The sequence below is a fragment of the Rutidosis leptorrhynchoides genome, chromosome 4 (assembly GCF_046630445.1).
Source record: "Rutidosis leptorrhynchoides isolate AG116_Rl617_1_P2 chromosome 4, CSIRO_AGI_Rlap_v1, whole genome shotgun sequence".
Taxonomy (NCBI): Eukaryota; Viridiplantae; Streptophyta; class Magnoliopsida; order Asterales; family Asteraceae; genus Rutidosis; species Rutidosis leptorrhynchoides.
The window spans coordinates 447,870,180-447,885,882 of record NC_092336.1 but is presented as its reverse complement, the minus strand read 5'-3'; the positions used below and the strand labels follow the sequence as shown (position 1 = coordinate 447,885,882).

At 38.6% G+C, this 15,703-nt stretch overlaps 1 pseudogene; it reads right to left on the bottom strand.

Annotated features, from left to right (window-relative positions):
- Nucleotides 1-3,010: 3,010 nt before the first annotated feature.
- LOC139842160 (uncharacterized) overlaps nt 3,011-15,703 on the bottom strand; it is a 69,578-nt pseudogene continuing 56,885 nt past the window's right edge.

Sequence of the window (15,703 nt, the reverse complement as noted above, 5' to 3'; positions counted from 1 at the left end):
CTTTTGACTTTAATAAACATTATAACCTATGTTATTATTATAACTTACACTTTTCAAATTAATGTTGACTATGTTTGACCAAGGTTGACTTTTGAGTTGACTTTCGATTGACTTTGACTTTCAGTTGACTTCTGTTGACTTTCTAAATAAGGAAACTTTCCTAACTTCAAAACTTTCTAAAAATAGAACTTTCTAAATTTGGAAACTTTCCAAAAATAGAAACTTTCCAAAAATAGAAACTTTCCAAAAATAGAAACTTTCCTAAAATAGAAAACTTTCCAAAAATGGAAACCTGCTAAAAATAGAAACTTTCTAAAAATAGAAAGTGTGTGTCCGTATGCTGTTCCAGTCAAACCGATGCTTGCCGAGTGTTATTCTATGCCTACTTGCAACATGTACAATAGCTATCATACTAAGACTTGACCTAAGTTAGTTATTTATATCGGCCTGCTTTATTTATAGGTCGGCGTTGTGATCTTTCTTGATCACTTTACTTTATTTGCTGTTCGCTTGTTTGTGAGATTTCTTCAGTTGCTATTAAGGTGAGTTATAGTCCCATTTTTCTATTTTAAATCTTTTGGGATGAGAATACATGCAATTTATTTTATATTTTGGACACAAGTGGAAGTTGGTTTAAATTATTCATTGTGAGTCGAACAAAAATATTCCCTAATCTGGTAATTGTAATCACTGGTTTCTACTGGTGAACGCGAATCCTATGGATAGATCTATCGGGTTTGACAACCCCATTTCGAGCTAGTCGCGCTAGCAATTTATAATCGGAATGTTTAGTACTTCGTATTTTGTTGTAGATACACTTGTTCGGTGTATATTATTTATTGTGTTTGGCAAGGGTAAATAAAGGGTTAAGTGGTTACCAGGTGGCTCACGGAAAATGGAATAATGTTTTATTATATGTTTTCTAGCATATAATTTGGTGGTTTAAAAAGGACTTTTATGTTTTCAAACATAAATTTTTATTGTTTAAATTAAATATTGTTTGCAATATTAAACCTATAATTCACTCAACATTTTTGTTGACAGTTACTCGCATGTTTTATTCTCAGGTTCATGATTGATTGCTTCCGCTGTGCTTAGAGAGTCTGCATATTTATGATGGCAGCTTTTGTTAAACATTAACTTGCATTCTATTTTGTTACATTAAATAGTGGTTGTTTGTTGACTTTGTTTTGGTCAACTTTTAGTTAAAGTATTATTGTATAGTTTTTCTAAACTTATACATTTTAGTAGATTTCCTTTATAGGAAATCATTTTTAAATAAAGAATGCAAGGTTGTTTTATTAAATTCATATAGAGTTTCGATCAAGCTGTGGGACCAAGTGACGGAGCCGTTAAGTGTTTTGACGGAGTCGTCACATAAACCCTAAATTTCTAAACCCTAATATCTAAACCTTATAAACCCTAATATCTAAACCTTAATATCTAAACCCTAATATTTAAACCTTAACATACGCTCGAAAAACACGATAATTGTTATATATTACTTCTTCAAGCGTTTTTCCGTCAAAATAAAAATATTTATCACAAAGTGTCTTTATTAAATGTTCATATTTTCATCCAATCTATAATGTTCGTGAACAAAAAAAAAATTTGCTTCCCCCCGTTTCCCCCCGATTGGTTACTTTCCTCTTCCTACCACTATATATATATATATATATATATATATATATATATATATATATATATATATATATATGGAGAGGATCCAGTGAGAATTTTTTTAGTGTGAGAACTCTAGGAACTTCAAAATACACCCAAATACACTAAAATTCGAGCAAAAAAAAGGGGAATTCGAGCAAAAAAAAGGGGAATTCGAGCAAAAAAAGGGAAGTCGAGCAAAAATTAAAAACACGGACGAATAAAAAAATCATAGTCGAGTAAAAAAAAATATTTTTTATTTTTTTTTTGTTCTAATACCAAAATGTAGAACACAAATTGTTCGAATATCGCATTTTTTGTTCGAATATCAACGTGTTCTACATTTTTTTGTTCGACTATCAAAATGTAGAGCACAAATTGTTCGCCCGCCTTTTTTTTTGTTCGAATATCACGTTTTTTGTTTGCCCGTGTCCCGTTTTTGCTCGAATTTCACCTTGTTTGCTCGAATTTCCCTTTTTTTCTTGAATTTCAGTGTATTTTTGAGTTCTCATGGTTCTCACACAAAAAAAAGTTCTCATTTGACCCCTCTACTATATATATATATATATATATATATATATATATATATATATATATATATATATATATATATATATATATATATTCATTTTCGCACGTTAACTGGTTATATGATAATTATTTATAACAAATAATTTGCTACATAACAAAAGGAAATAATGTACGATAGAACTTGGGACGATTTAATACAATTAATTTGTTACAACCCAAAACGTAATATTGGACACTGAGATCAATCGTATATATAAAAACTATGTTACACCATTTAAAAAAATTATTATTTTTCTTACAGAAATGATCGATCATATATGTATTACGGAGTATATTTTTAACTTTTTGTTATTATTGTCATATAAAGTCAGTATAATGTTTTCAACATTTTCTTTAAAAATATGTTTTCGGTTCTCAGCTACCAAAGCGGGGACCCTCCCTGCTGCTCGTTTATACTACGTATATAATACATAGTTTTATATGTTATATTTTTCTAATAATTCTAAGGTTATACAATTTATACAGAATAAAATATTTTGGTAGGCTTTATGTCATTTTAACTTATAGATAAAACATAACCAATATATTCTTAAGTACATAGATTGAACTCCCATCACTAATATCAAACCACATGCAATTAGATTAAAAACATACTAACTGCAGGAAAATTGAATTACTGAAAACAAAGAACTACACTATTTGATGAGAGAAAAATGCTACTACATGTAAACTTAAACAAATGAGCAAGTTTCACTACAAAACATAACAAAATCTCAAAGTGAATCTTCAAGTTCAGTATAAATTCAACAAGGTACCACCATTAAAACCTTGGATGTCGACAATAGAGCATTTGTTTCTTCGGCTTAAACAAATCCCTTGAACCTTACGTTAAGTGGTACATGTCCTTCTTAAGGGGAAAATGTAACTGGCCATATGTAATGATAGGTATTGGAGCAAGTAGACTAATTGAACCTGCTACAATGGCAAATTTTTGGCGGTATAGCACGTAGAAACTAACGCTAAAAGCCATCATCATAGTTACTATGGAGAAGAAAAGCATTGTTAGACCTACCATTAGTCGGTTAGGTAATGATGTGGGATGTGTGAAGGATATCAAAACAAGAAGAAGAAAAAAAGTGTTGCAGTGTTAAGTTGCCTTGCGACCGGATCAGTCACGATGCCCCTTAACAAAGGATTTGTTCGGGATCAATATCATGCTTTAAAGGGCATCGCGACACTCTAGAGGGGCATCGCGACCCAGACCTAACGGGAGGAAAAACGCATTTTCTTGCTCTCAAGTTGTTTCTTTGTTATGTTATGCCTATAAATACATCATATTGTAACCCTAAAGTGTCTGCACGAAAATATCAATAAAAATCACTCTAGTTGGCCGTGGACTAAAGCAAACTAACCGATTGCATATAACCACGTAATTTCTTATGTCGTTTTCTTTACTTTTCTTTATTATTGTCCGTTTGTTGTTTGTGGGATCACCAAATCTGAATTGGTGATTGTTGTTTAGGCTCATAAATTCCCAACAACTGGTATCTAGAGCATAGGTTCGATTAAAGGGCGCAATGGCGGACGAAGGAAAGCTTAGAATTGATCGGTTCGATGGGAAGGATTTCGGGTTTTGGAAGATGCAAATAGAGGATTATTTGTATCAGAAAAAATTGCACTTACCTTTAAAGGAGAAGAAACCTGATGAAGTTAAACAAGAAGATTGGGATCTACTAGATCGTCAAGCTTTAGGGGCGGTTAGGATGTCTCTTGCAAAAAACGTTGCTTACAACGTTATAACAAGAAGACTACGTTTGGGTGCATTAACGCACTTACAAACATGTATGAGAAACCTAATGCAGCCAATAAGGTTTTTCTCATGCGTCAATTGTTCAACCAAAAGATGAAGGAGGGTGCTAGTGCTACGGATCATATCAATGATTTTAACATTCTCATCACCAGACTTGCTTCGGTGGATATTGTATTTGATGACGAACTTCAGGCACTGATCTTGCATTCGTCTTTGCCTGAAAATTGGTCGGGTACCTTTTGTAACATCCCACCTTTTTCCGTTTACTTTTCCGTTATACTAATATAAAGTCCGTTATATGTTTATAACATCTCCCGTTGATACGCGTTTTAAATTATCTCGTTTAGGTAATTCCCGCACCCGAACGAAAGTTGAGGGACTAAAACTTGACAAGGGATCAAACCCTTGACTAGGTCAAAGGGTCAAACCCCTTTCACCCATTCATTATCATCTCCATCTCTCTCTCTTTCTCTCTAGCAAGAACACACACCCAATTTCCAAATTCATTCAATCATCATCTAAATTCGATCTAGGAGGCTTACAACAAAATAAATTACATATTCGTGATCCTCTCTTCATCCTCTTCATTTTGGTACCAACTTCATCTCATTTGGGTAACTTTCTAAAATCACTAGATTTTGTGTTCTTGATGTTTTTAACTTATAAAAGTGTTAATTAGTGTCTATGGCTCAAGTCTAACATGAATATATGATTTATATGCTCGATCTCGTTGTTTTAGTGTAACTAGCATGAACTTGAATTTTGGTGTGTTGTTCTTGAATTTTGGATGATCATATGTTGTTAGATGTTAAAAGTTCATGTTCTAATTGTGTTCCTTGTATCACTAGCTTCAATTTGATGTGTAGGTTGCCTTAGAAAACTTCATGAACTTGATTATTGATTTTGGTGAATTTGGGTTAGGGTTTGATGAATTTGAAATGGACTTTTGATGCATTGAATGCCATGGATTATTATTGGTAAGTGTTTAGTTGGATTGTATGCTTGATTACCTTCGAAACGGCATATCATTCATGTAAATTGGTTGCCCGAATCATTGAATTGCATTTATGAACTTGTATGCGGTTAATGTTAAGCATTAGATGCGGTTTTGGTTGTTGTAATAGGTAGATTGATTGATGAAATGTGTTTAGTTGTTTTCCTCGTCAAATTACCTTCCCAACGGTATAAGATACTTGTCTTGATTGTTTGCGGATCATAAATGGTGATTGTTTGAAGTTAGGTTCGTGCATAAAACTTAAAAACTGCCAGAATTCTCTGCACAGGTAATGGCGCGGCGCGCCATATACCCGCGCGGCGCGCCATTTTGGTCTGTCCAACTTGGTCAATTTTTGAATAATGTTTGCTATGCTACGCACCTCCGATTCACATGTAACTTGTCCTAACATGCTCATACATGATTAAAAACCTCAGAAAAATAGTTCGGGACACGACCCGAACGTGTTGACTTTTTCGTTGACTTTGACCGACCAAAGTTTGACTTTTTGTCAAACTTAACCAAATGATTATGCAACCTTCCTAACTTGTTTATATACTTGTATCTTGCATGAAACTTGACAATTTGATTTCACATGCTAAATAATCGAGTCGTAACGAGCCATAGGACTAATTGAACATCTTTGACCGTTTGTGTTTACCGTTATTGATACAACCTATATGATTAGGTCAAGACTAGCTTTGTCTTTGCACGCGTCTACTTGTTGAAGTACTTTATTAACTCTTGCACTCAAGGTGAGATCATAGTCCCACTTTTACTCTTTTTGAACTTATATTTGGGATGAGAAAACATAAACGATTCTTTTGAACTAAGTGAACACAAGAACGGGAAAACAAACATTCTACATACGAGTTTAGAACAAAAATCCTCAATTCGATTATCATTAGTTACACTTGCCGGGTGTAAGCGAGAACTTATGTTATATGGCCATATGGGTTGACAACCCTCATCTTTGACGGTTCGCTACCGTCTACGGATGAAATATATTTTCGAGAATCAGTGTTTGTTCTAGCACTATGGATGGGGTATACAATGGATGGAATGTTAAGCTTTGATAATTGGGTGCTCGTGAAACAAACTTTTGGAATGTATTACTATTATTTCTTTGATGCAAATCTTGTGGTTCACTTGTACTTACTTACTAAAACCTATGATTTCACCAACGTTTTCGTTGACAGATTTCTATGTTTTTCTCAGGTCCTTGAACGATACATGATACATGCTTCCGCTCATTATTTTGATACTTGCATTGGATGTCGAGTATATATGCATACATGGAGCGTCTTTTGGATACTTTTAAATTGTGTCGCATAAGTTTCATTTGTACTTAAAACTTTGTATCGTAACTTGTGGTGGAACTATTCTTGTAAACTTGAACAACCTTTACATTTGAAATGAATGCGACATATCTTTTGGTCAAACGTTGTTTTAAAGACTTATGACCACGTAACGGGACCTAAGTAGACGGCGCCGTCAATGATGATTTGGTCGGGTTGCTACAGATGGTATCAGAGCGTTGGTTGTAGGGATTTAGAGTTCATTAGTGTCAACCCCGAGTCATAGGGTACATCGGTGAGTCTAGACTACAACCGGCATATAGACTTGAAGTAGGAATTACTTGACTACTTGTGCATTTATACTCGAACGCTTCTACTCATATCTACTCTTAGTTCATCTTAATCTCACGTTGTTTAATTTGATTGACGCGCCACCTTGACTATATGAAATGATGTCGAATGCACATATGAATCAGGGTAATATAATTTCCGGGATTATATTACGGTGACTCATATGAACGTTCCGACATTATGACATAAAGAATTTAAGGCGAGTCGAGGAAAAACTTCTCTTTATCTTTATTCTATATCACGGTTAGTATTATTGAGAATACTAATCAATGATACTCTTGTGTCTTGAAGGAACAATGGCTCCTCGTCGTGTACGCCGCAATGAAACTCCCGAACAAGCTCTCGAACGGATGATAGCCACCGCCGTAGATGCGGCCATGGCCGGTCACTCATCCAAAAACAATAATAATAACAACCACAACAACAACAACAACAACAACAACAACAACAACAACAACAACAACCAAGGAGCCGGTAACTCTAGCGAAGGGTGCTCCTACAAAACTTTCATGGGGTGCAAACCCCACACTTATGATGGAACCGGGGGACCGGTTGTGCTTACTCGTTGGTTTGAACAAACCGAGGCCGTCTTTAGCATAAGCGGTTGCCGGGACCAAGACAAGGTCAAATACTCCACTCACACTTTCTCCGGAATTGCTCTAACATGGTGGAACACCTATGTTCAATCGGTGGGTACCGATGAAGCTCATGCCCTCTCTTGGGCCGATCTAAAGGAAAAGATGATTGTTGAATATTTTCCGCGCGAAGAAACCCGAAAACTTGAGGAAGAACTAAGAGCTTTGAAAGCGGTCGGAAACGATCTTAAGGCTTATAATCAACGTTTCGCCGAACTATCCTTGATGTGTCCTAATCTTGTTAACCCCGAATCTCAAAGGATTGAGCTCTACATGCTCGGTCTTCCAAAAAGCATCAAACAAGGGGTGATGTCATCCAAACCCACTACTCATCAAGCCGCTATGAACATGGCTCGCCAACTAATTGAAACGGTTGACGAAATTGTAGTTCCGGCACCTAAGGCCGAGGATAAATCGGGCGGCAATAAAAGAAAATGGGAACCCTCCCAATCAAACAACAACAACTTTACTAAGAAGCCTTACACCTCCGACGGCAAGAAAGGTTATGCCGGGAACCTACCTCTTTGCAACAAATGCAACAAACATCACTTTGGCGAATGTAGTAAGTTAATTTGCCACCGGTGCCAAGGAGTTGGTCATAAGGCCAACGATTGTAAAAGTGCCACTCCCGTCGCTCGAAAGTGGCCCAATGCACCAAAGACGGGCACTTGTTACGAATGTGGCCAAACGGGTCATTATAGAAATGCATGCCCAAAGAAGAAAGATAACCCCAATACGCGCGGCCGAGCTTTCAACATAAACACCGAGGAAGCCCGGGATGACACTGAACTAGTCACGGGTACGTTTCTTCTCAACAATTCTTATGTCTCTTGCTTATTCGATTCGGGTGCCGATAAATGTTTTGTGTCCAAGACTTTAGCTCCTACCCTTTGCACTCCACCACACCCTTTAGATACTACTTATTCCATCGAAGTGGCCGACGGAAAACTCTTAAGTGCCGACACATATTACCGGGGGTGTACTTTGAACATTTTGGGTAAGGAATTTGAAATTGACTTGATACCCATGGAACTAGGAAGCTTTGATGTAATAATCGGTATGAATTGGTTAGTCAAAATGAAATCTCACATTCTTTGTGATCTTAACGCAATCCGAATTCCTATCGAGAATGGTGAACCTTTGATCGTCTATGGCGATAAGAGTTGCACCGGACTCAACCTCGTTTCGTGTATTAAAGTTAGAAAACTACTCCGTAAGGGTTGTTTTGCGATCCTTGCTCACGTTAAGAAAGTCGAGTCCGATGAGAAGCACATCGATGATGTGCCAATTGTTAGTGACTATTCCGATGTATTTCCCGACGAATTGCCGGGTCTTCCGCCTCATCGACCGGTTGAATTCCAAATCGATCTTATTCCGGGAGCCGCACCCGTAGCGCGTGCACCATATAGACTCGCTCCATCTGAAATGCAAGAATTGCAAAGTCAAATCCAAGAACTACTTGATCGTGGTTTTATCCAACCTAGCCATTCACCTTGGGGCGCTCCGATTTTGTTTGTTAAAAAGAAAGACGGATCCCTACGAATGTGCATTGATTATCGTGAACTAAATAAATTGACGGTTAAGAACCGATATCCTCTTCCTCGCATCGATGACCTCTTTGATCAACTACAAGGGTCTTGTGTATATTCGAAAATCGATCTCCGCTCGGGTTATCATCAATTGAGGGTTAAGGGGGAAGATGTCTCCAAAACCGCTTTCCGAACTCGTTATGGTAGTTATGAATTCCTTGTCATGCCATTTGGTCTCACTAACGCACCGGCGGTGTTCATGGATCTTATGAACCGCGTGTGCAAACCGTATCTCGATAAATTCGTTATTGTGTTCATCGATGACATATTGATCTATTCTAAAAATGAAGAAGAGCACGAACAACATCTCCGACTTGTGCTTGAACTTTTAAGACAAGAACAACTCTATGTCAAATTCTCCAAGTGTGAATTTTGGTTAAAGGAAGTTCAATTTCTTGGTCATGTTGTAAGTGACCAAGGTATTAAAGTCGATCCAACGAAAATCGAAGCCATTAGCAAATGGGAGACTCCTACTACTCCTACTCACATTCGTCAATTTTTGGGTCTCGCCGGGTACTATCGTAGATTCATCGAAAACTTCTCTTTGGTTGCACGCCCTCTAACCGCATTGACTCACAAGGGAAATAAATTCATCTGGGCGACCGAACATGAATCCGCATTCCAAATCTTGAAAACGAAGCTAACCACCGCTCCTATCTTGTCACTTCCCGAAGGCAATGATGACTTTGTTGTATATTGTGATGCCTCGAAACATGGTTTTGGGTGTGTATTGATGCAACTAACGAAAGTCATTGCTTATGCTTCTCGACAACTCAAAATTCATGAACGAAACTATACGACACATGATCTCGAACTCGGAGCCGTTGTCTTTGCACTTAAAATGTGGAGACACTATCTTTACGGGACCAAGAGTACTATCTTTACCGACCACAAAAGCCTCCAACACATTTTCGATCAAAAGCAACTAAACATGAGACAACGAAGGTGGATTGAAACCTTAAACGATTACGATTGCGAGCTTCGTTACCATCCCGGGAAGGCAAATGTAGTAGCCGATGCCTTAAGTCGAAAAGAAAGAGCGGTGCCTCTTCGTGTCCGAGCCTTAAACATCACCATCCACACAAACCTTAATAGCCAAATTCGGGTAGCCCAAGATGAGGCTCTCAAGGATGAAAACATCTCTCTCGAACACTTGAACGTCCTCACCTCTCGATTCGAAGTTAAAGAAACCGGACTCCGATATTTCGCCGGAAGGATTTGGGTGCCTAGTTATGGGGACCTACGAAGCCTTATTTTAGATGAAGCCCATAAGTCACGATACTCGATTCACCCCGGTGCCAATAAGATGTACCACGACCTTAAACAGCTATATTGGTGGCCGAACATCAAAAGGGACGTAGCTACTTATGTTTCCAAGTGTTTGACATGTTCCAAAGTCAAAGCCGAACACCAAAGACCGTCCGGACTACTTCAACAACCCGAGATCCCGCAATGGAAGTGGGAAAGGATAACGATGGATTTTATCACCAAGCTACCAAAAACGACGGGCGGTTATGATACCATTTGGGTTATTGTTGACCGTCTCACCAAATCCGCACACTTCCTTGCCATGAAAGAAACGGACAAAATGGAGAAACTTGCACAACTTTACATTAAGGAGATCGTAGCCCGACACGGTGTACCTTTATCGATTATCTCCGACCGAGATGGCCGTTTCGTTTCTAGATTTTGGCGTACATTGCAAGAAGCGTTGGGAACGCGTTTAGACATGAGCACCGCATATCATCCTCAAACCGATGGACAAAGCGAACGTACAATTCAAACCTTAGAGGACATGTTACGAGCTTGCGTGGTTGATTTCGGAAAAGCTTGGGACAAGCACTTACCTCTCGCCGAGTTCTCTTACAACAATAGTTATCACGCGAGTATTAAAGCCGCACCTTTTGAAGCGCTATATGGCCGCAAATGTCGTTCACCTCTTTGTTGGGCCGAGGTAGGCGACGTGCAAATCACCGGACCCGAACTCATTCACGAAACCACCGAGAAAATCGTTCAAATCCGAGATAGGCTTAGGACGGCCCGAAGTCGTCAAAAGAGCTATACCGACAAACGACGCAACGATCTTGAATTTCAAGTCGGTGACCGAGTAATGTTAAAAGTCGCACCTTGGAAGGGTGTAATCCGTTTTGGGAAACGCGGGAAGCTAAATCCGCGGTATATTGGTCCTTTCGAAATCTTGGAGCGTATTGGAACCGTTGCTTATCGTTTAGATCTTCCGCCTCAATTGAACTCCGTTCATCCTACCTTCCATGTATCTAACTTGAAAAAGTGTCTTGCCGAACCCGATATCGTCATCCCTCTCGAAGAACTTACTATGGATGACAAACTTCATTTTGTGGAGGAACCGGTTGAAATTGTGGACACCTCCGTCAAGACATTGAAACAAAGCCGAATCCCGATTGTCAAGGTTCGTTGGGATGCCAAAAGAGGACCCGAGTTTACTTGGGAAAGACAAGATTAAATGCAAAGGAAGTATCCTCATCTATTTGTGAATTCAGAAACGCAAGATCTCGAGGAAGAAACAACGACTACTACGCCTACTTAAATTTCGGGACGAAATTTCTTTTAAGGAGTAGGTAATGTAACATCCCACCTTTTTCCGTTTACTTTTCCGTTATACTAATATAAAGTCCGTTATATGTTTATAACATCTCCCGTTGATACGCGTTTTAAATTATCTCGTTTAGGTAATTCCCGCACCCGAACGAAAGTTGAGGGACTAAAACTTGACAAGGGATCAAACCCTTGACTAGGTCAAAGGGTCAAACCCCTTTCACCCATTCATTATCATCTCCATCTCTCTCTCTTTCTCTCTAGCAAGAACACACACCCAATTTCCAAATTCATTCAATCATCATCTAAATTCGATCTAGGAGGCTTACAACAAAATAAATTACATATTCGTGATCCTCTCTTCATCCTCTTCATTTTGGTACCAACTTCATCTCATTTGGGTAACTTTCTAAAATCACTAGATTTTGTGTTCTTGATGTTTTTAACTTATAAAAGTGTTAATTAGTGTCTATGGCTCAAGTCTAACATGAATATATGATTTATATGCTCGATCTCGTTGTTTTAGTGTAACTAGCATGAACTTGAATTTTGGTGTGTTGTTCTTGAATTTTGGATGATCATATGTTGTTAGATGTTAAAAGTTCATGTTCTAATTGTGTTCCTTGTATCACTAGCTTCAATTTGATGTGTAGGTTGCCTTAGAAAACTTCATGAACTTGATTATTGATTTTGGTGAATTTGGGTTAGGGTTTGATGAATTTGAAATGGACTTTTGATGCATTGAATGCCATGGATTATTATTGGTAAGTGTTTAGTTGGATTGTATGCTTGATTACCTTCGAAACGGCATATCATTCATGTAAATTGGTTGCCCGAATCATTGAATTGCATTTATGAACTTGTATGCGGTTAATGTTAAGCATTAGATGCGGTTTTGGTTGTTGTAATAGGTAGATTGATTGATGAAATGTGTTTAGTTGTTTTCCTCGTCAAATTACCTTCCCAACGGTATAAGATACTTGTCTTGATTGTTTGCGGATCATAAATGGTGATTGTTTGAAGTTAGGTTCGTGCATAAAACTTAAAAACTGCCAGAATTCTCTGCACAGGTAATGGCGCGGCGCGCCATATACCCGCGCGGCGCGCCATTTTGGTCTGTCCAACTTGGTCAATTTTTGAATAATGTTTGCTATGCTACGCACCTCCGATTCACATGTAACTTGTCCTAACATGCTCATACATGATTAAAAACCTCAGAAAAATAGTTCGGGACACGACCCGAACGTGTTGACTTTTTCGTTGACTTTGACCGACCAAAGTTTGACTTTTTGTCAAACTTAACCAAATGATTATGCAACCTTCCTAACTTGTTTATATACTTGTATCTTGCATGAAACTTGACAATTTGATTTCACATGCTAAATAATCGAGTCGTAACGAGCCATAGGACTAATTGAACATCTTTGACCGTTTGTGTTTACCGTTATTGATACAACCTATATGATTAGGTCAAGACTAGCTTTGTCTTTGCACGCGTCTACTTGTTGAAGTACTTTATTAACTCTTGCACTCAAGGTGAGATCATAGTCCCACTTTTACTCTTTTTGAACTTATATTTGGGATGAGAAAACATAAACGATTCTTTTGAACTAAGTGAACACAAGAACGGGAAAACAAACATTCTACATACGAGTTTAGAACAAAAATCCTCAATTCGATTATCATTAGTTACACTTGCCGGGTGTAAGCGAGAACTTATGTTATATGGCCATATGGGTTGACAACCCTCATCTTTGACGGTTCGCTACCGTCTACGGATGAAATATATTTTCGAGAATCAGTGTTTGTTCTAGCACTATGGATGGGGTATACAATGGATGGAATGTTAAGCTTTGATAATTGGGTGCTCGTGAAACAAACTTTTGGAATGTATTACTATTATTTCTTTGATGCAAATCTTGTGGTTCACTTGTACTTACTTACTAAAACCTATGATTTCACCAACGTTTTCGTTGACAGATTTCTATGTTTTTCTCAGGTCCTTGAACGATACATGATACATGCTTCCGCTCATTATTTTGATACTTGCATTGGATGTCGAGTATATATGCATACATGGAGCGTCTTTTGGATACTTTTAAATTGTGTCGCATAAGTTTCATTTGTACTTAAAACTTTGTATCGTAACTTGTGGTGGAACTATTCTTGTAAACTTGAACAACCTTTACATTTGAAATGAATGCGACATATCTTTTGGTCAAATGTTGTTTTAAAGACTTATGACCACGTAACGGGACCTAAGTAGACGGCGCCGTCAATGATGATTTGGTCGGGTCGCTACAGATGGTATCAGAGCGTTGGTTGTAGGGATTTAGAGTTCATTAGTGTCAACCCCGAGTCATAGGGTACATCGGTGAGTCTAGACTACAACCGGCATATAGACTTGAAGTAGGAATTACTTGACTACTTGTGCATTTATACTCGAACGCTTCTACTCATATCTACTCTTAGTTCATCTTAATCTCACGTTGTTTAATTTGATTGACGCGCCACCTTGACTATATGAAATGATGTCGAATGCACATATGAATCAGGGTAATATAATTTCCGGGATTATATTACGGTGACTCATATGAACGTTCCGACATTATGACATAAAGAATTTAAGGCGAGTCGAGGAAAAACTTCTCTTTATCTTTATTCTATATCACGGTTAGTATTATTGAGAATACTAATCAATGATACTCTTGTGTCTTGAAGGAACAATGGCTCCTCGTCGTGTACGCCGCAATGAAACTCCCGAACAAGCTCTCGAACGGATGATAGCCACCGCCGTAGATGCGGCCATGGCCGGTCACTCATCCAACAACAATAATAATAACAACCACAACAACAACAACAACAACAACAACAACAACCAAGGAGCCGGTAACTCTAGCGAAGGGTGCTCCTACAAAACTTTCATGGGGTGCAAACCCCACACTTATGATGGAACCGGGGGACCGGTTGTGCTTACTCGTTGGTTTGAACAAACCGAGGCCGTCTTTAGCATAAGCGGTTGCCGGGACCAAAACAAGGTCAAATACTCCACTCACACTTTCTCCGGAATTGCTCTAACATGGTGGAACACCTATGTTCAATCGGTGGGTACCGATGAAGCTCATGCCCTCTCTTGGGCCGATCTAAAGGAAAAGATGATTGTTGAATATTTTCCGCGCGAAGAAACCCGAAAACTTGAGGAAGAACTAAGAGCTTTGAAAGCGGTCGGAAACGATCTTAAGGCTTATAATCAACGTTTCGCCGAACTATCCTTGATGTGTCCTAATCTTGTTAACCCCGAATCTCAAAGGATTGAGCTCTACATGCTCGGTCTTCCAAAAAGCATCAAACAAGGGGTGATGTCATCCAAACCCACTACTCATCAAGCCGCTATGAACATGGCTCGCCAACTAATTGAAACGGTTGACGAAATCGTAGTTCCGGCACCTAAGGCCGAGGATAAATCGGGCGGCAACAAAAGAAAATGGGAACCCTCCCAATCAAACAACAACAACTTTACTAAGAAGCCTTACACCTCCGACGGCAAGAAAGGTTATGCCGGGAACCTACCTCTTTGTAACAAATGCAACAAACATCACTTTGGCGAATGTAGTAAGTTAATTTGCCACCGGTGCCAAGGAGTTGGTCATAAGGCCAACGATTGTAAAAGTGCCACTCCCGTCGCTCGAAAGTGGCCCAATGCACCAAAGACGGGCACTTGTTACGAATGTGGCCAAACGGGTCATTATAGAAATGCATGCCCAAAGAAGAAAGATAACCCCAATAAGCGCGGCCGACCTTTCAACATAAACACCGAGGAAGCCCGGGATGACACTGAACTAGTCACGGGTACGTTTCTTCTCAACAATTCTTATGTCTCTTGCTTATTCGATTCGGGTGCCGATAAATGTTTTGTGTCCAAGACTTTAGCTCCTACCCTTTGCACTCCACCACACCCTTTAGATACTACTTATTCCATCGAAGTGGCCGACGGAAAACTCTTAAGTGCCGACACATATTACCGGGGGTGTACTTTGAACATTTTGGGTAAGGAATTTGAAATTGACTTGATACCCATGGAACTAGGAAGCTTTGATGTAATAATCGGTATGAATTGGTTAGTCAAAATGAAATCTCACATTCTTTGTGATCTTAACGCAATCCGAATTCCTATCGAGAATGGTGAACCTTTGATCGTCTATGGCGATAAGAGTTGCACCGGACTCAACCTCGTTTCGTGTATTAAAGTTAGAAAACTACTC